Below are 20,475 nucleotides of genomic sequence, written 5' to 3' on the forward strand. Positions count from 1 at the left end.
ACTTGGTAAATCAGAACCCTGGATAAATTGGACACAATGACTTGGACCTCACCCAGGCAGGCCTCAGGTAGAACCTGCTCCATATGGTGACTAAAGTTAAACAGATAAAATGCCTTATTGGCATCAATAGGAGCCTCCGTATTTCTTCATGGGCAGCACAAATAAAGAACACACATGATAGTGTACCCTCTGTTATTAATGATACTGTGGGGGAAGAGGGAATGGGAATATAAAGCGCATAGAATATATTTAATTATTTTAATGTTTATTTTTAAAAGAGAGAGAGAGACAGAGCATCAGCAGGGGAGGGGCCAGAGAGAGAGGGAGACACAGAATTTGAAACAGGCTCCAGGCTCCGAGCTCTCAGCACAGAGCCCGGCTGGGGGCTCAGACCCATGAACCATGAGATCAGGACCTGAGCTGAAGTTGAATGCTCAACCGACTGAGCCACCCAGGCACCCCAAATGCATAGAATATATTTAATAGGTTGTTCTGTCGATCGAGCATGCATAACTTCTAACACATGGCATAATCTTGGGATTTTACCATTCTGATCATCTTTGGAGAGCTTCTGTGTTTGTTGTTTATTGTCATCATTATTATCGATCATCTAATGATCTACCTGTGAGGCACTGTGTCGGGAACTGTGCGGGATACCAAGGAAGAAGTAGGAGACATAGTCCCTGTGCAGATGACATGCCCACTGAGTAATGGTCATAGCTGACTGGGGATGGCCTTCAGGGAGGCACTGCTGAGAAAGGGGGCTCATTGGCTCCTTGAACTCAGATAATTTAGGAATTATAAACAAATCTCCAAGAATCCTCTTTATACAGGACATAGAAATCTCTTTGGAGAACTGTCTGGGGAAAACGGAGGGCTTTGGCCCTGGTGAGTCAGGTTCCCAAGCCCTTGTTTATTCCTAAGGCTGGTGAATGAAAGCCAAGGTGAAAAAGTTATCTACAGTGTAAGGCGGTATATCAGTGTGTATAGGTGTGTCTGTGTGTGGCAGTCAGCAGGAAGGTACATTCTAGTGTTTGCTTTCAGGCATCTGAAGGTTCATACCTGTTGGTTAAGGATTGACCTATTGCGAACAATGCTTTGATTGTGAGTCTTTCTCGCCTTGTCCCTGGGCCTTCTTTTCCTGCATTCAATTATCCTTGACATTTCCTACAGCTGTCACAGGAAGACATAGTCATTCAAATGCCTTTTGCAGCAGGGAACTGATGTGTTCAGGTCAAATGGGAGAAGGGTTTCCAGCTTTTCTCCCCTAGACATGACTCTAAACTGACAACTTCTTCATTTGTGTTCTTATTCTTCTCTCTCAACACTTATAATATTTTTGTCCTTACGAGTCTGAACTTACAGGTACTAGATTATAAGTTTCTTGAGGACAGGAAACACATCTCTTTTCACTTCTGCGTATCAGGTGCCTAGTACAGCACCTGATGCAGGGCAAATTCGCATTCAATATCTGCGAATTGAGGGAATTGAGGAAGCCTTTCCAGATTATGGAAAAGGATACACCTGAACTGCACCCACCCTGACTTTTCTTGACCAGTGATTATTTCTACATGATCACATGCAATTACATATCAGCGTAAACTGAAGGAACAAGGAATGCAGTGCCTCTAAAATCATTATTATATGGACTCAGAGTACGTTGCCTATAGCCCTGTCTTACTTTCATTGTAGGCTTGATTAATATTAATTAATGTCTCTCTCCTGAATGCATTTCAATTAACGGAAGGGAAAGCAACTCTCAGGTGTGTTGGATGAGGGACTGATGGACTGTTAACATTTCAGTTGGAGAGTTTACACACGGTTAAAAATCTATACTACTATGTATGTCTTGATGGAATAAATGTTTACCATTTTCAATATTTATTGACTGCCTACTGTGTGCCAAATACTCTCTTGGCAGGATGTTTCCTGAATGAGCTCATAATTTACTTCAGGGATTTGGCTATGGATGTAATTTAACATGACTGAAGGAAAAAAAAAAAAAGCATGACCCCAGTAATCAAACTGACGGATTTGTACATTAAAATATATGAATCAGGATTTATGCTCCTATGATTCATTTATTATAATAAATACTAAAGTCCAGTGCTTGCTTTGGCAGCACATATAGTAAAATTGGAATGATATCTTAAAGACGGGGGCGCCTGGGTGGCTCACTTGGTTGAGCGTCTGACTTTGGCTCAGGGCATGATCTCGCGGTTCGTGAGATCCGCATTGGGCTGTCAGCGCAGAGCCTGCTTTGGATCCTCTGCTCCCTTCTCTCTTTGCTCCTCCACTGCTCATGCTCTCTCTCTCTCTTAAAAATAAATAAACATTTTTTAAAACAGATGAGCATGGCCCTCTTGCAAGGAAGATATGCAAAATTGTGAAACAGTCTACATCTAGACTACATTAAATTAATAATAAAGCAAAGGTCATTTAAAAATTCACTTGCAAATTATTTAGCTAATAGGATTTATCCTCAGTCTACCCATAATTTGAGAACACATCTAATGTGTAGGCTTTGTTTTCTTTGGAATTTGACTACCGTGTAAAAAGATTATTTAGTAGTTGAAACATGTGGAACTTCCTTTACTCTGAAGTGCATATATGTTTGGGCACATTTCTCCTGAGTTAGTTGAGGGTGATTATCTTCTTTGTTCTTTTTGTATTAATACTGCAGAATATTTTTCAATAAGAGAAACTGGTTGCAATGTCAGCTGTACAATAGGCAAAGAAGGAATTTCAGTAAAAACCAAAATTCTCTTCTATGTAATTGACCAGAAGGAGGCTCCCTTCCACCTCACTGAGTGAAGTTAGACTAAAAGCTTCCAAACTTAATTCTTCCCAGGTGGTTCTGATAGTCCCCAGGCTGTCTCTGTCACTGATGGCGGTAGGAGTAGCACTCCGAAATTTTCCTTTTGGGAGCAGAATTTAAACTTGCATCATGAATAAGAAGGTTTCAGTGAGTATAAAGTGCCCTTTCCTTAGACCAGCTCATTCATATTAGAAATATTTTTCTCCTACTGGAATGACAATAAACAAAGATGTAGGGATAAAATTTTCCTCACTTGGGACATGTCAAGCTTCCTTAGCTTAATTCTTAAGCTTTGTTTTCTTTATGGCTTTGTTTTGTCAAGGTTGTCCAATACAATATTTTTAAATAGTGTTTTATTTTGTTTTGTTTAGTTTATTTTTTAATGTTTATTTATTTTTGAGAGAGAGAGAGAGACAGCAAGGGAGCACGAGTTGGGGAGGGGCAGAGAGAGAGAGGGAGACACAGAGTTTGAAGCAGGTTCCAGGATCTGAGCTGTCAGCCTGAACTCACAAGCCCTAAGGTCATCATCTAAACCGAAGTTGGACGCTTCACTGACTGAGCCACCCAGGTATCCCCCTATTTGTTTTGTTTTGTTTTGTTTTTTAAATAGGCTCCATGCCTAATGTGGGACTTGAAATTAGAACCTCAAGATCAAGAGTTGCATGCTCTATGGACTGAGCCAGTCAGGTACCCCAAGTCCAATATAATATTTTAAAAATTAATATTTTAACATAAACAGTAAGGCACTTGGATTTTTTTAAAAAGTATAGTTGTCTCTATCTACCTATTTATCTTAGTCTCTATCTCTAAGTAAGAGACACATGTTTAATACATAGGATAATCACAATTTGCCACAAAAGCCCTAATTACATTGCTTTTGGCAGTGAAAAAGCCACTAGTAGATTCAGAACAGATACAAAAAGTGCAAAATCTTTGGGGAATAAAGAGGGATGTGAAGACGGGTCCAACACTGTGGGTCTATAGTCCATTATATGATGTCATGAAATCATTTTGAATCAGTTGGTTTTCAGTTTGTTCTTCATTGTCTAGGAAGGCAGTTTATGTGGTTATTATAAAAACAGCATTGTTGCTCTTTTTAGAAGCCTTTCCCTTTAATGATGGAGCAGAGCTGGTTATGAAATACCCAACTGTGACTAATTTTGGAGGAGTAACATCTCAAATAAATTGTCTCCTGGAAATGCTGTTGGAGCCAGTGAACAGCAGAATGATGATGAATTTATCTGTGCTAATTGCTCCTTTGAGGGTTTTTTTTGTAGACAGGGCACAGAATAGACTGAGGCTGTACTTCTAACTCTCCTTGTCACAAAGATTTTGGTTTTAGAGAACTATGGTAGGCAGAATAATGCCCCCTCCGCCCCTAGTTGTCTGTGCCCTAATCCCTGGAACCTGTGAATATGTTATGTTGTATGGCAAAAGGAGATTTGCAGAGATAATTAAGGTTATAGATATTAAAATAGAGAGATTGTCATGAGTGGGCCCGATCTAATCACATAATCCTTTAAAAGCAGAAAACTTTCTACATCTGGAGGAAGATGTAGCAGAAGGAAAAGTCAAAGAATTCCAAGTGTGCTGTTGATGGTTCTGAGATCTAAGGGGTCACAAGCAAGGATTGGACAGAAGCCTTCAGAGTGAAGGACAGCCTTTGATTGCCAACCTGCAGGGAAATGGAGACCTCAGTCTTACAACCCCAAGGAACTTAATTCAGCCAACAACATGAATGATCTTGGAATTAGATTCTTCTGCAGAGCCGCTGGTGAGGAGTGTAGCCCTGCCAACATTTTGATTTTAGCTTACCTACCCATGTCAGGTGATGCCCTGCAAAAAACAGTGAGATAAATTTGCGTTCTTTTAAGTCACTGAGTTTGTGTTAATTTGTTACAGCAGTAACAGAAAACTAAATCACAGGAAATATTTTGAAGGAAATAGTACTCATGTTGAATAGTCACTGTGGTGGTATACTGTTACAATGAATCACGTCTCTGTGAATTTAGTCCAATGATTCTGGGCTTTAGCCATTGGGTATTAACAAGTGGGTTAAAAGCAGAAGCTTTACAAATATGTTCATTTCCAGGCTCTGAGCTGTCAGCACAGAGCCCAGTGCAGGGCTTGAACTCATGAACTGCAAGATCATAACATGAGCTCAAGTCGGACACTCAACCGACTGAGCCACCCTCTTATTGCTGTTTTAAATCACCCCAACTTCCTGCCTTAAAATAAAACAAACTTACTGCTTCATAGTTCTGTAGGTCAGAAGTTGCACTGGGCTAAAATCAAGGTGTCGGCAGGACCACATTCCCTCTGGAGGCCCTAGAGGAGAATTTATTTTTTTGCGTTGTCCAGCTTCTAGAAGTTGCCTGCATTCCTTGGCTCATGGCCCCTTCCTTCATTTTCAAAGCCATCAGCATAACATCTTTAAGTCTGTCTTACTTCTGCCTCCATCTTAAAAGGACTCTTAGGATTATATTGGTCCCTCCTGGGTAATCCAGACTAATTTTTCCATCCCACCTTAACTTAATCACATTTGTATAGTCTCTTTTGCCATAAAAATAACCTATTCACAGGTTTCAGGGATTACAGCATGGATATCTTTGTGGGGGGCATTATTTTACCTACCACAATAAGTGTTTGCATGCTGGGTTTTTACTCTTAGAGTGCTCACTTTTAGAATGTTCCTTCTTGGAACCCAACTCCTATGCTGTGAGGGAGGAGAGAGGGCTCCATAGGGAGGAGAGAGGAGCTTCATAGGGAGGAACCAAGGCCTCTGGCCAACACTCCCAGTGGAGCTCCAAGCTAGCAGCCAACACCAACTCCTTGCCATGGGAGGAAGGCCACTGTAAACCTCCCAGCTAACCCAGTGGCCAAGCCATCGCCACAGAGCAGAACTTCTTGGTCACCCACAGAATCATGAAGGATTATAAATGGTAGTTGTTATTTTAAACTCCTAAAGTTTTGGGCTGGTGTGTTATGCAGCAATGGGTAATTGAAATGGTACTAGTCTCTTTAGAACTACCTGACTACTTGAAATTGAAGGATTCGGACGAGAGGGAAATGGATGGTTCTATCAAATCTTCGGCATGAAACACATGATATAGGTCACAATACGTAAAGTTCTTAGCTCAGCGCCTGGCACATAGTGGGTACTGTGAAAGTACCTTTCCTTTTCCCAGTGGTCTTTTTGTTGCAGACATTTCCACCTTCCTCCCTATTAAAAGAGAGGATTTCTCTCTGTTCAAGAAATGTATTTAATATGGCATGTGACAAAATATGATGTATTATCTGATAACTTTGCTTGGTGGTACATAATTTAAAGTTATGAATCCCTAACCTGAACAATGTCTATATTCCAATGAGATCTTTTCTCAGAAAATACATCATAACTAAATTTTAGAATATGAAGTGGAGTCTTACAGTTCATATTGTTTAATTGCGCTGTCACACAAGAATCTTAGAATTTTTCTTAGTTTGTTCAATTGCTGTAAATGACTTCTGAAAGTAATATAATTACAACTTGTTATGGTTTATGCATTCATAGAATTCATGGAGCAAGCTGAATATGTAGCTGTTCATTTGGAGCCGAGTTGATTACCGCTTGAAGACAGTTAATGGAGTAGCTGATTAGAATACATTGCAAAGAGTCATGATTTAATTTCACATCACCTAGAAAATTTTGATGTCATGCGTGTCAATGGCAGTTTTGAGGGAGCATAAGGATTGACATGTTTTCCTGAGCTAAGCTATATGGCCATGCTCACTCAGTGAAAAAACTCGCATTTCCAAATACACGAAGTAAGTAATACAATGCACCCTTGTGATTAAATTCACCACCTGAGTATTAAAAATGTGAGTGAAGTTTGTAAGTAAGGTCTAAGCTCATTTAAAGCAGTGCAACTGTGAGATTTGGATGGGAAATCCGTCTCATTGGGGGTTTTCCAGTTTTCACAGAAGCTTCTTGGATGGATTATGTTCTCTTTGTGTTCAATCTGCTTTTTTCCCCTCCCCACCTTGGAATCTCCACTAGAGATTTAAACTAGAGAGATTAAAAAAAAAAACAAAACTCACAAATCTGTCATGTCATTCCCCTGCTTAAAGCTCTTTAGTGCTTCCCTGTTGCCGCCACATAAAGTCTAAATTTCTTAGCTCAGCAGACAGGGTTCTGTGAGATGTGCCTCTGCTGATTCTGCAATGGTATCTCTTGACAGTTTCCTCACCTTCAATGGCTCCAGGCGTGGAGAAGAACTTGTTCTTTTTCTTCTCTAGGCTACTTTGAGCCTTGTTGCCTGGCTATTTCCTATACATCTGTAAAATCTCATTTAAATGTCACTTCATCTTGGGAAGATTTTCTCGATGCCTTTCCTCAAGTAGCCTAAAAGCAACTTCATTTGCACCTGTAGTGCCTCAGTTTTATTCTTTTGATGGCACTGATTAAGCCAAATGACCATTGCTTGCTTAATTGTCAACTTCCCTCAACTGAGCGTAAGCACCCTGCAGGGAGTACTGTGTCCAGGTTCCTATTTGAATCTAATGCTAAGTACAGTGCCTGGCACATAGAGGAACTTGATACAAATTCACTAAATGAACAACAGATGTATTTGTTCGAAGTGAGCAGAATATAAAAGAACTGTTGTCAGTGCCTGGCGTTTAGTAGGCACTGGGTATACATTCATTCCTCCCTTGTCATGGATCGGCACCACAGGATTCATCATTAGTTGTATGGCATTTCCCACTAGCTTACCATGTGTTATTCATAAAGAGGTAAGCTGTTGAACTATATGTAATGACATCGTAAAATTTTCTTGGAACGAAATAGGCTAGATTCTATAAAAGCAGAAACTGTAGCCTCTCATTTTTAGGACTTTGCGTCTTATTACCTTTAACATGTTCCCTTTTAGGTCTGTGTGGCTCCTTCTAATTTAGGCCTCAGACCAAACGGTTTGCCCTCAGAGAACATTTCTTCACTACTTAGTCCACCGTCCTCCCCATCTCCTGTCTCTGGTTGGGGCTCTCCAGTAACTATCACATCAAGTAGCATTAGTGTCTTCCATTATACCTATCACTCCATAAAACCATCTTGCTTGATGATTATAACAACCTTCCAGAATGGAAGTCTATGAGAACAGAGCCTTGCCTGTTGCTCCAGTGCTTTGCACACTGCCTGTCATGTGGTGGGTGAACGCATGCCCGAAATAACTTTGTAAGAGAGCTTCCTCCAACATGATGACAGGGGCTAATATCCCTCAGGATCATCTCTGCTGCCATTAACAAAGGTTGTCATTAGACAAATATTCGAAAGCACATGTGAGGTGATATAACTGCTAAAATTTGTACATCCTATTCCTACTTTCTATCAAGTCAATAGAACAGATGGCTGGTTTTATCAGTGTAACTGTTAGTGACTTTCACTGGGGCAGAGAGAAACTGGCCAAATGATCTTGTGTGATCTATTAATTTTGGAAAGTCTTATTGCAAAACAATAGAGTTTCTTTCTTTTTGTTTAAAGAACATGAGTAATATGAAAGCATTATAATACATTTCCACAAAATTAGTTTCTGAGGGAATACTTAGTCATCTCTTCTTTGAATTTCTTGAGAGGGATTGCGCCCTAAACCCTGAAAGAAAGACAGTATTGAAAGGAAAATGTGCCAATTTTCTTTGTACCCCTCACTGGCTTCTTTCCGTGTGAAGGAGAATGACATGTTGATGAGGGCAGGAAGTCATTCATTGGCTCATGGTATTTAGTGGGTGAAGTAACCATGCACCTCTCTTCTCTGGCATTCTGCAAGGGGTGTTATAACCCATGATGGTCCATGCAAGTATTTGCGTAACAGGGTTTTGTCGATTGAGTCTTCCCCCAGATAGGCCCCAAGGTCTAAATTTTGGGAAAGGGTGGAACACCATGAGGGATCTTTACTACTGCTCTAATGCAGCCAATACCAGAGAGTTCCAAATATATTCCATAGTTTATTTTGATCCTCATTTAGTCTGCTCTACCTATTTTTCAAACTCATTGAAACCTACAGGGAAAAGGGTAAGAGAGTAGGCTTTCTAAAAATGCTAACACCGGTAATTCTATTTCTTTCATGAAGGAGAATGTTTCTTTGGTTTTTTGTTGTTGTTGTTGTTGTTGTTTTTAATTTTTTTAACGTTTATTTATTTTTGAGACAGAGACAGAGACAGAGTGTGAACTGAGAAGGGGCAGAGAGAGAGGGAGACACAGAATCTGAAGCAGGCTCCAGGCTCTCAACACAGAGCCTGATGTGGAGCTTGAACGCACGAACTCTGAGATCATGACCTGAGCCAAAGTCTGGCACTTAACAGACTGAGCCACCCAGGCGCCCCTGTTTCTTTGGTTTTTTTAAACAAAGAAAAATGTGGAGAATATGAGAATTGCATGTTACTACCATCAAAGAACAACAGCGTAATAACAATTTTTCTAAGTAAATGAAATGTGTGGAATTTAGAAATGCCTCTAATTCAGAACCTGAAGTTGTGATATATAAATAATATCTGTAGTTTGATGGTATTCCTGCCATGTGAAATCTGGAGCCAGGCTCAGGAAAAGACTGTCTTTGTCTAGAGTCAGCAAAAGGTTAACAAGGAAACATTCCTGGCTGTCAACTGTTAAGCAATATAGAGTTTCTTTTTATTTTTACTAATTCTATACACTTCTGCAATGTAATGTTGGAAAGTGCTTGTGTACATTGGTAGGTTTCTATATTTGTTTTAGAAATTGACACTTCAGAAACATCAAAGTGCTGTTGCACAGGTGCTATGTTTCCGTATGTCTAGAAACTTAATCATCACTATCATCACTTGATGTTCTTTATAGGGAGATGAGAAATAAAACAGGATTAGCTCTTTATTTTCACTTTAATTTGATCCTACTCTAAACTCCTAAGACTCTTATAATCTCATGTGACTATAACCCAAATTTACTCAATGAACCAATACACTTTGAGACCTAAGAATATAACATAAGATCTTATTTTAAGTTGGCGTTAAACTCTTCTTGTGTATGAAGATGTTCAAGAAAAAGTACCACTTAACCAATGAAGGGACACTCCCAGCAAGAGATGACAAAAGAACCCAAAGTGGCAAATGCTACCTTGTTTTAGCAGAAAGCTACTGATCTTTTACGTTTCAAGAATGGCATACGCAGAAAGTTGTCTCAGATTTTGAAAAGTGAGAGATTTTAACACAAATTGTAGTCTTGATTATTTTAGTTCAGCCTGTGACATTTCTTCTATAACCTTTAATTCTTATCATCTTCTAAGTGTGATATGAAAGAGGACTGATAAATAAGGGTGCAGATCTTTGTTTTTCATTTTCCTAGTAGGATCATAAGTTAAACCTGCCCATTTTGTGATCTAATCAATTTTCTTTGGTTTAACACCAAGACTAATGCATCCCTTTCTTAGGCTCTTCCAGCTTATCTGAACTTAGAGTTTTAGTCATTCATGTAAAGCCTTTCATGTCAGTTTTATATTTGAAAATGGGTCCCAGCTGCTCTGGCTTTCTTAATCCCTCCCAGAAAGGCATATGTGACAACGTCTCCCCCAGGGAGATTGCAGCCCCAAAGCTTTTTCTCCTAGGTAGAAGTACTGGGCCGGACATTATTCATGCTTACTTCCCCAGCTGACTAATTAGATCAATATATGTTTTATGTTTTTAATGAATAGACGTAGGAATATAAGGAGTATCAGAATAGTGTTTTATAGATATATAGTTTATATATAATTATATATACATAATAATTATGGAAAATGTCATTCACTTAGTACTTTTGAAACCTCTGTAAGGTGCTAGTATGTAGTAAGGGGTTCAATAAATATTGAATGAATGAATGAATGTGTGAAGAAATAAAAGTATTAAGTATCCAACACAAGGAATTCTCTAAGTTTCGATGCTTTACCCCATTTTATCTTTTAAATAAGTTTGAAAGCTGTTAATTATTTGACTTATATCATATTATCCAAAGAATTAAACACTTATGGGCTTGTTCACCGTCTTATAATTATATAACCTTACTTTTGAATCTACTCCCTAAGTTTTAAATGATCTCTTATCTACATTTGATATTATTAAATCACGCAGTTTCACATTTAGAAATTTCTTAACCAAAGAATTCACAGGACAAGTTTTTAATTTCAACACATGTATCTATACATGCCATATGGTAATTTGTTCCAGAATAAAGTTATAATAATAGACTCCATTCCTAGATTCTAGATTACATCATTGATATATAATAATATATGCTTTATTTATACTCAGGGTAGATACTTATATTCTTCTAGTAAGTGGAAAAGATTAAAATAATCAATTTGGGATAATGGAATTCAAATTCTGTTTTTGAAGCTTAAAGACAACACTGGAACTTTGGCCAAAAGTAGTAAAAAATATGACCGTGAATAGAATTTATCAAAATGTAGATAAAGTAAGCATCCTGAAGCTATCTACTTCTGAAACAATGGCAGGCAGACTTTAGGCCAGTGCTAACTTGTCTTATTATATTGATTCAAGCTTTACAAGGATTCTGTTGTCTCTTCAAGAGAGAGAATAAGTGGTATATAGATAGTGAAGCCTTATTCAGGATGCTGTTATACTCATGAATCACATCACATACCAGCTGTGTGGCATAGAAAATGCAGAACCTAAAGCATCTTTTCCAAATATCTTAGCAAAAGGTATCTCTCCCTATATATGGAAGTTGAGACTTGCTTTGTATAATTGGTCCTTTGTATAATCACATTTGAGAACTTTTAAATGTACTCTACTATTTTAACTATGTTCCTTTATAGCTGAAAAAGACTTCCCAAGTCAACATAATCTTAAAACTTAAGTCATCTTTTCTTTGACACTTTGAATGAATAAAAGGTCATTACTACATATGGCTGCCTGTCTGTCTCTAATTGCACACTCTCTTTAAACACATTGTTGAGTGATGATAAGAAGGAGTGCATTATATTTGTGCAGCAAAGGCATCAGAATATTATATGTTCAAGAGAGAAAAGGAAACTTTTGAAGACAAATGGGATGGTGATCTCGTTTTTCATCCTTATTATAGGCTAACCATAACAGTCATGGTGTTTCCATGACTGTCTGATTTACATTTCTTCTTGACTACATTTCTTGCCTTGGTTGAATGACATAAAGGGTATTTGCCAAATTCACTGCTCTCAGGAGAGTCAGCTTCCTATTTTCTCTGCAGTTGGAGACGCAAAATCTGGCCTTTTTACATTAGGTATCAATACAAAGCCTTTAAATATAGTGCTTTGCAGAAGCCAACTTCAGATACATGGTTTCTAGAGTTTAGAAGAGTGTAGTTCTATGTAACCCTGTGCAAAATTTACATTTGTTGCTTAATAAGCTATTGACCATGGGTCCGTGGTTCATTTATTTTAGCAAACCTTAAATGAGAAGGGAAAATAAGCTGAAATTCTGATGCCTAACCTCTTTGTTTGGCTTTCAAATTGATTAAATGAGGGAGGTCTGTTGGTTAGTGCGACAGAGTCAATAGAACAACAGGATGCCACAAGAGGTGAGAAATGCATTCTTGATGGGGTCAGAAACAGGTAATATTCGTTCACTGAGAAAGAAAATAAGAAATCGTCTATGAAGTTCATGATATCCAGTTAGAAGTTATTATTATCTACTTTCTTAAAATGTAAATAATGGTCTGTTTTGAATGGATCAGAGACAGGTGAAATTTTTTTAAAGCTGTAGCTCTTCTGTATTAGGATGAATGGTGATTCAGTGTTCTTGCTGGTTGAGTCATTTTACTAGAGAACAGCATCATTTGACTACCCAGTTTGTTAGATTTTTACCTTACTAATGGAAACTGCTCTCTTTTGATAAACAGGGAAAACTGTAGGTTTATCTTTAACCAAAACCACACGGAGGCTGAACAGAACAACTTTGACTATTCTATTTTCACCAGAGAGTACATGTAGACTAAAATTAGGATCGACCAGTATGATGGATAAATACTAAGGCGGGGTTAACAGGAAAGAAAGAACAATCTGAAATTTTACTAATTAGCCATATCATTGTAAATGTCAGACTTCAGGATCACGTAATGTTGGAACCAGGCCAGTTGGTTCAACTGACTGATTATACTGAGGTAAACCCTAATCCCAGAGGGATTAAGGGGCAGTCACTCAAAATACAAGTGGTGCTGGCTACTGGAGCCTGGAGGATGGAGGGCAGTGCCTTCTTCTCAGCTCCAGCTTGCTGTTTATAGGTAGGAAAAGGGGACCAGTGCTATAATATCTTCAAGTGAACCCAGAAATCCAGGTCTTAATGTAAAATTTCCCAATTTTAAAATATTGGCAACTACGTAATTCAAAAATTTTGAAACATCATGCCAATACATATCTGTGGTATTTCCAATTTGTAAACTCTGGATTAAGACATGTAGTCCACGAAATTATTCTTTAACCAACAATTGTAAAAATGAAATGTGTTTTCAATAATTATAATTCAGTGAACACTTGTTAGTACCTGCTTGAATGCTTTGCATTTTATTTGATGCTATGGTAGATATGGAATAAATAATCCTAGGGGATTACAATTTACTTATGGAGAAGTGACTAAATATCCATGAAGCAACCAGAAAACATAAAATAGTATATACTACATGACTTTGAGATAAGGAGTCATATTGCCTGCACTTTAGGAAAAGGCCAGAATAATTCATCAAAGTGCTCAGTGATTTGGGGTATGCAATCTTTCATGGTGCAAATTGTGAAGGTCTTGTTCATTGCACTTTCCACAAAATATATACTCTTTACTTCCAATACACCAGTATAGATACCCAGAGTAGGTCCAGTATTGTTTATATACTCCAAATCCACATATTGAGAGGTCTAGACTAAAATACACAAAATGGGACTTGTATTTTTTTGGTCTCCTAAACCTGTTTCCTCCTTGTGTTATTTTGGGTGCATTCTTACTCAAGTAATAAAAAAAAAATCTGTCAAAAGCAGACTTAAACTATGAGGATATATTATCTAATATCCAGTTTGGGGGTGAGGAGGCACCAGAGTTGTTTGATTTAGCAGCTCAGTAATGTGGGAAGGTTCCATTTTACTTTTTTCACTCTTTTGTTCTTTCATCCTCCATGGCTTTATCCTCAGATTGGCTTCTATCTTGTTCACAAGATGTCTGCTGCAGACATTCCAGGCATCACATCCAAACAGTGTTCAGGGGGAAAAAGGGACTATTTCTTTCCATTTCTGTGTCTTATGACTAGGGAAATCTTTCATAGAAGCTCTCTAGGATATTTATCCTTATGTCTTACCTATCAGGACAGAGTCACATGTCTATTCTTGACCCAATCATTGGTGATTATCATAATAGGCCTAGGCCAGGATTTCTCAACAGGGGTATATTGGTGCTTCAGGTAGGACATTTCAAACCTTTGTTTTGTGAGACCGTTCCATGCATTTCAAGATGTTCACCATTTTGAGATCCTGAATGAAAAATACCTCTCTGTCACTGGGAAAAAATAAAACGTCCCTATCTGACATTTCCCAAGAGCCCACAGTGGGGAGAGCATGCCCTGTTTAGAACAACTGGCTTAGATTAATCATTTTGAAAGAATGAATTGGGGGGATTAATCACAAAGACTGTGACACTCTTTCCTTCATGTTTCCCCATTTCAGCATCATTTCCCTTATTATTCAAGCCACAAACTAAAGTGACATTTGTCAAACATGTCTCTTTCCTACCTACAATGTCTAATAATGACCAAGTCTGCTAAAATATACCTTAATTCTATCCACTGCCCTTTGGTCATCTCTGTCATCATCGTAGTCCAGGCCACCATATCTCTTAGTCAGACAATTGTTACAAATTTCTAAATGGTCTAAAGCCATTTTTTCCCCTTCTTCCTCCAATAGCAACAAATATGACCTTAAAATATATTCAGTATATGTAACTCCATTTAGTTAATTCCCACTAAGTTATTGGTTTACTTTTTTTTCCTCCAAGTTGAACTCATGAGCATAAGTCTTTATGGTAGATTGGAGTATTTTTCCTAATTCTCTCTTCCTCCTTGCATAGGAATTATCTATCTGTGTCTTTTGTTGTGTGAGCTTTCAGCCCATCCACTAGAGTAGGCAGATTTTATTTCTTATTGTATTGACATTGTACTCAGCTTTTTCCCTTTCTTTGGCCAAGAGAAAGTGGCCTTGAAAGACATGATGTTTCTGCTTGCCCCTTTTGCAGTGGTCTATGTGAAGACTGTACTATAAGTAGCATCTGGTCTCAGAAGGAAAACTCTTGGTGCAAACCACAACTTGACACAACCTAGATTCAAGCCCAGCTGAACCCTTAGTAATATCCAGAACTGTAAGCATGCAAAATACATATTTTTTTTGTAACTAACTGAGATTTTGAGTTTATTTTTCTAATGTGGAATTATTATACTAATAGTTTACTAATTATAATTAGCAATAATTAGTCAATAGTTGAATAATCTTATTCAGGGCTTCAGGCTAGTATTTTGGCACACAGCAGGTATTAAAAAAACATCTATTGAATAAATAAAGATACTAATGGTTAAATTTGTTTTATGGTAGGTAACTACATTTGAACTTGTACTGTTTCCTTCTCATTTGCTCTTGTATTAGGACATGTCAGATTTCTCTAAAAATGTTATCACATTGATCAGATATATCTTTTTGGAAAAGAGGGATTGAAGATACTCTTCAATTAAGTTTTATTCACATTTTCAGATCTATAATCCCAGTGTCAATCAAATAAGGGGTGTAGTTTCATTAGGGCTGTGTGACAGTTGAATTGGGTTGTTTTGCAGAAAAATGAATTTATTCTGGGGCGCCTGGGTGGCTCAGTCAGTTGAGTGTCCGACTCCAGCTCAGGTCACGATCTCACGGTTGGTGAGTTCGAGCCCCGCGTCGGGCTCTGGGCTGACAGCGCAGAGCCTGGAGCCTGCTTCCGATTCTGTGTCTCCCTCTCTTGCTGTCCATCTCCCCCTCACACTCTGTCTCTTTCTCTCAAAGATAAATAAACGGCAAAAAAATGAATTTTTTTTAACGTTTATTTATTTTTGAGACAGAGAGAGACAGAGCATGAATGGGGGAGGGGCAGAGAGAGAGAGGGAGACACAGAATCGGAAGCAGGCTCCAGGCTCTGAGCCATCAGCCCAGAGCCTGACGGGGCTCGAACTCACAGACTGCAAGATCGTGACCTGAGATGAAGTTGGACGCTTAACCGACTGAGCCACCCAGGCGCCCCCCACCCCCCAAAATGAATTTATTCCATGTTGGAATTCCAGTATTCAGATTGTCCGTTTCTTAGCACAAACTGTATACCCCAGCACAGGCTTTGGTAGACACTTCTGTCCTTTGGCTATTAAAGATGATGGAATAAAGATAAATTATGTATTCAATCCATAAGCATCTTGTTAGGGATGTACTAAGTGCAAACTGTCCATGTCTGAGAAAGGTAGGAAAGTGGTAGGAAATTGGGAAGTCTGAAGGAAAGGAAAGTGATAGGAAAGTGATTGGGAAGTAATAAGAAATCCTGGCTCTGGCCTCTAAGAGCTTGCGATTTCATGGACAGTGAGACCAGTGACTAGCAAACCATTGTGAGCAAGTCCAGACAGTTTACTTATATAACAAAAAAATCCCCCCCTTTTTTTTCACTTGGGTGCAGCTTTTTAATTTGTGTAATCCTCATCACTCCTACATTGATGACTTTGGTTAAGAGGGCCCACTGTGTTCATGGCTGTCTTATAGACAGTATCAAAGGGATCTCCTTATTTAATGTTTATGCTGATGGTTACAGATGGGGTCCCCTGCTTCAATGAGGCTGCTGGGAATTTTGTTCAAATGGCTCCATTCAGGCATACTTATTATCTAATTGAAGGATCAAGGGAAACTTAGCCTAGAGGAAAGAAGACAGAGGGAGCCTGATAGCTGCCATCAAGTATTTTAAAGCCTGTCATCTGCAAAAAGGATTGAATATGAGGTAGGGAGACCAGGTTGAGTGTAGCTTGTATTCATCATAGTATTCAAGGTTGTCCTGAATGGCTTAGAGGACTTTACTGGGTATAGGGAAGGGAGAGATTACTTTCCAGTGTCCATTTGTAAGAGTATAGTCATGAGTTTCACCCCGTTGTCCCTTTGATTTGGAGTACACCAGTGTCCTGAGTCTGGTCCTAAGGTCCTGGACTTTCTCATTAACCGACAAGTGGAGCAGCAACTCTGATACGTGCCTTCCATTAAGTGTCCAGCATGGCCTTTGGGGCTAAAAGATGATGATGGGGCATGCTCGAGGCAGTGACCAAGAATCTGTGTGAGAGGCAGACACCTGAGTTTGTTGCTTTTTCTAAACTAGTGCACGGGATGGTTCCTTGAGGTTGGCCTCAGCTGGGGTCACTGCAGCAGCATCTTGTTCATGGCAGTCCTTCCCATTGTTCATGGCCTGGACATCTCCCATACCTTGAGGGATCCCACAACTGGGCTTAGGTTGTCTACTGCCTCTCAGACCCAGGGCACCACCCTCTTTGCTTTTTCCTGTCTTCCCCCTTGGCTACCACCATGCCAACTCCTGATCAAGCCTTACTCATTAACAATGCTCATCCTTTTTCTTTTCTCTAACAATTAATCTATTTATCAGAAAAAGTAAATACATTAGAAACCACACAAAGACATTTACTCTCTCCTTGTTGGGAGGTTATCTTATATGTTTCTCTATAGTGACAAGGAATTCCTGACACTTCATTACCAAGCAGGGAGAAAAAGTACAAGTTAAGTCTTTATATGGAACCCCTGCTTCTACTACATGAGTTTAGGTGCTTTTGGAGAAAGAACTCATTCCCAGAGAAGATATTTGAGTTATCAACAATATCTTAAGGGCAGAAGGCTATGACTAGGGGGAGTTATATGGAAGGCTTACCAAAAAGTCTTCTAAGGTCTGTAATTTAATGAATTACTCAGATTCCATCCCATGAATTGTTGTGTGTCTCAACTTCTACAGACTCATACTTAACCTCTTGGAGATGGAACTCACAATTAAAAAAAAAAAAAAAAAGCCTGGGGCGCCTGGGTGGCTCAGTCGGTTAAGGGGCTGACTTTGGCTCAGGTCATGATCTCGCGGTCCGTGAGTTCGAGCCCCGCGTCGGGCTCTGTGCTGACAGCTCAGAGCCTGGAGCCTGCTTCAGATTCTGTGTCTCCCTCTCTCTCTGACCCTCCCCCATTCATGCTCTGTCTCTCTCTGTCTCCAAAATAAATAAACGTTAAAAAAAAAAAATTTTTTTTAAAAAAAAGCCTAAGCAAAAACTACTAGAATTCTCCTGTCATCAGCTCTGTAGATGCCATGTTGAGCTCAAGTGTCAGAGTCGAACTGGTGCTCTGCAGATCTGGGTTCAGCAACTCCCAGCTGGCCTGGCTCATGGGGTCTGTGACTGTCATGTTCCCCGTACCCCTGCCCCTCACTTGTTCAGGATGGCTCTGGTTCGGATGGCTCTGCCCTGGTCCACATGCTCTCGTGTGGTTTCCAAGAGAAGGATTACGTACCTGCAGGGTTTATTGAAGTGTAGGTCAGAACTGTTATGTTATTTCTGACACATTCTGTTGGCCAGAGCAAACCACCAAGTCAGCCCAGATTCTAGAGATGGGGAGATGTACTTCTTGATGGTGGAGGCTACAAATTTATATAGTAAACAGTAATGGATACAGGGAAGGAAAAAATTGTGGACATTTTTGCAGTTTGCAACAGTGTGTTACTATCAAGTGCTCACATTTACATTATCCTTTGTGATCCCCCCAAATAACCCAGAGAAGTGAGAAGTACAAGTATTAAAATTCCCTTTTTACAAAGAAACAAATTAAGGACAGTGACATTGAGAGATTTTTCACTGGATCACAAATGCTAGACGTGGCATGAGCTCAAATGTATTTTGAAAAGCATATAAGCAGGGGCGCCTGGGTGGCTCAGTCAGTTGAGCATCCCACTTCAGCCCAGGTCATGATCTCCTGGTTCATGAGTTCGAGCCCTGCATCGGGCTCTGTGCTGACAGCTTGGATCCTGGAGTCTGCTTTGGATTCTGTGTCTCCCTTTCTCTCTGACCCTCCTCTGTTCATGCTCTGTCTCTCTTAGTCTCAAAAATAAATCAACATTAAAAAAAGAGAAAAAGAAAAACATATAAGTGAAGAGATGTTACTATGATCAAAGGGAGGTTTTCAACACTTTGCCCAATGCAGCCTCTTTGGGCCTTACTTGAATAACTTTCAGGAACTGGGACAATGGAATATTGAACCTTTTTCTAAATGCTGTCTAACTTTAAATGTTAACATAGTGGTGTAAATTCAAGTAAAGGAGCTTCTTGAAGTCCAGTTAGTGTGAGAATATTGTGACTTTTTCCAAGATCCTTTGACCAATCCACTTTATTTCTAATTGCAATATTTTTCTTTACAATCTCCTTTACTGAGATGTGTGAACAAAACACTTGATTGTTCTTAAACTGTATCATTATGCTAAAGATTGGTAGGAAAGTAATAGTGGAGACAAAAGTGAAGAAAATCTACACATTTTTCATTTCCGTTAGGAGCAGCTGAATTCTGTCCACACAAACTTGGTTCTTTCTAGTTTTCTTTCATATTTAGTTGTACTTTTTGGACAACTCTCAAGGCTCAAATTCCATGCCATGTGATTTTACAAAAATCAAGAGAACATGGAATATCATAGAGAGACTCAAGTTTTAGGACTCACTCATAAACTGAAGTTCTGCCTTAAGAAATTTATTCCTTTTTGAGTAACTATATTAAATAATGTAATATATATGAAATGCCTCAACACACTTTCTGATACACACCAAAACTCTTCAGTTGAAAAGCAAATGTCCCACAGAAAATTAACTTTTAAAAAAACATTTTCTTTATTTTTAAGTTTATTTATTTTTGAGAGAAAGAGGGTGAGAGAGACAGAGAGAGAATGAGCTGAGAAGGGGCAGAGAGAGAGATAGAGACAGAATCTGAAGCAGGCTCTAGGCTCTGAGTTGTCAGCACAGAGCCTGATGCAGGACTTGAACCCACAAACTGTGAGATTATGACCTGAGCTGAAGTCGGACATTCAGCTGACTAAGCCACCTAGGTGCCACCAAAACATTTTCAGTTAATATTTATTTTATTTTATTTTATTTTATTTTATTTTATTTTATTTTATTTTATTATTTTATTATTGTTTTTCTTTTCATCATGATAAATGCACTGTTTAACCCATCTATTTCACCCATCCCCCAACAATCTCCCCTCTGGTAGCCATCAGTTTGTTCTCTATAGTTAATAGTCTGTTTCTTGGTTTGCCTCTCTCACTTTTTTTCCCTTTGCTCATTTGTTTCTTAAATTCCACATGTAAGTGAAATCATACGGTATTTGTATTTTTCTGACTGACTTATTTCACTTAATCTTATACTCTCTATCTCTAACCATATTGCCACAAATAGCAAGATTTCTTTCTTTTTTATGGTATATATGTAGTATATATATAGTCATGATCTCAGTTAGTGATCATGGTTCAGTTAGTGAGATCGAGCCCCCCATCCTGGGCTCTGCACTGACAGCACAGAGCCTGCTTGGGATTCTCTCTTTCCTTCTCTCTCTGCCCCTCCC

The sequence above is a fragment of the Panthera tigris genome, chromosome B4, assembly GCF_018350195.1.
Source record: "Panthera tigris isolate Pti1 chromosome B4, P.tigris_Pti1_mat1.1, whole genome shotgun sequence".
In the NCBI taxonomy this organism is placed as follows: Eukaryota; Metazoa; Chordata; class Mammalia; order Carnivora; family Felidae; genus Panthera; species Panthera tigris.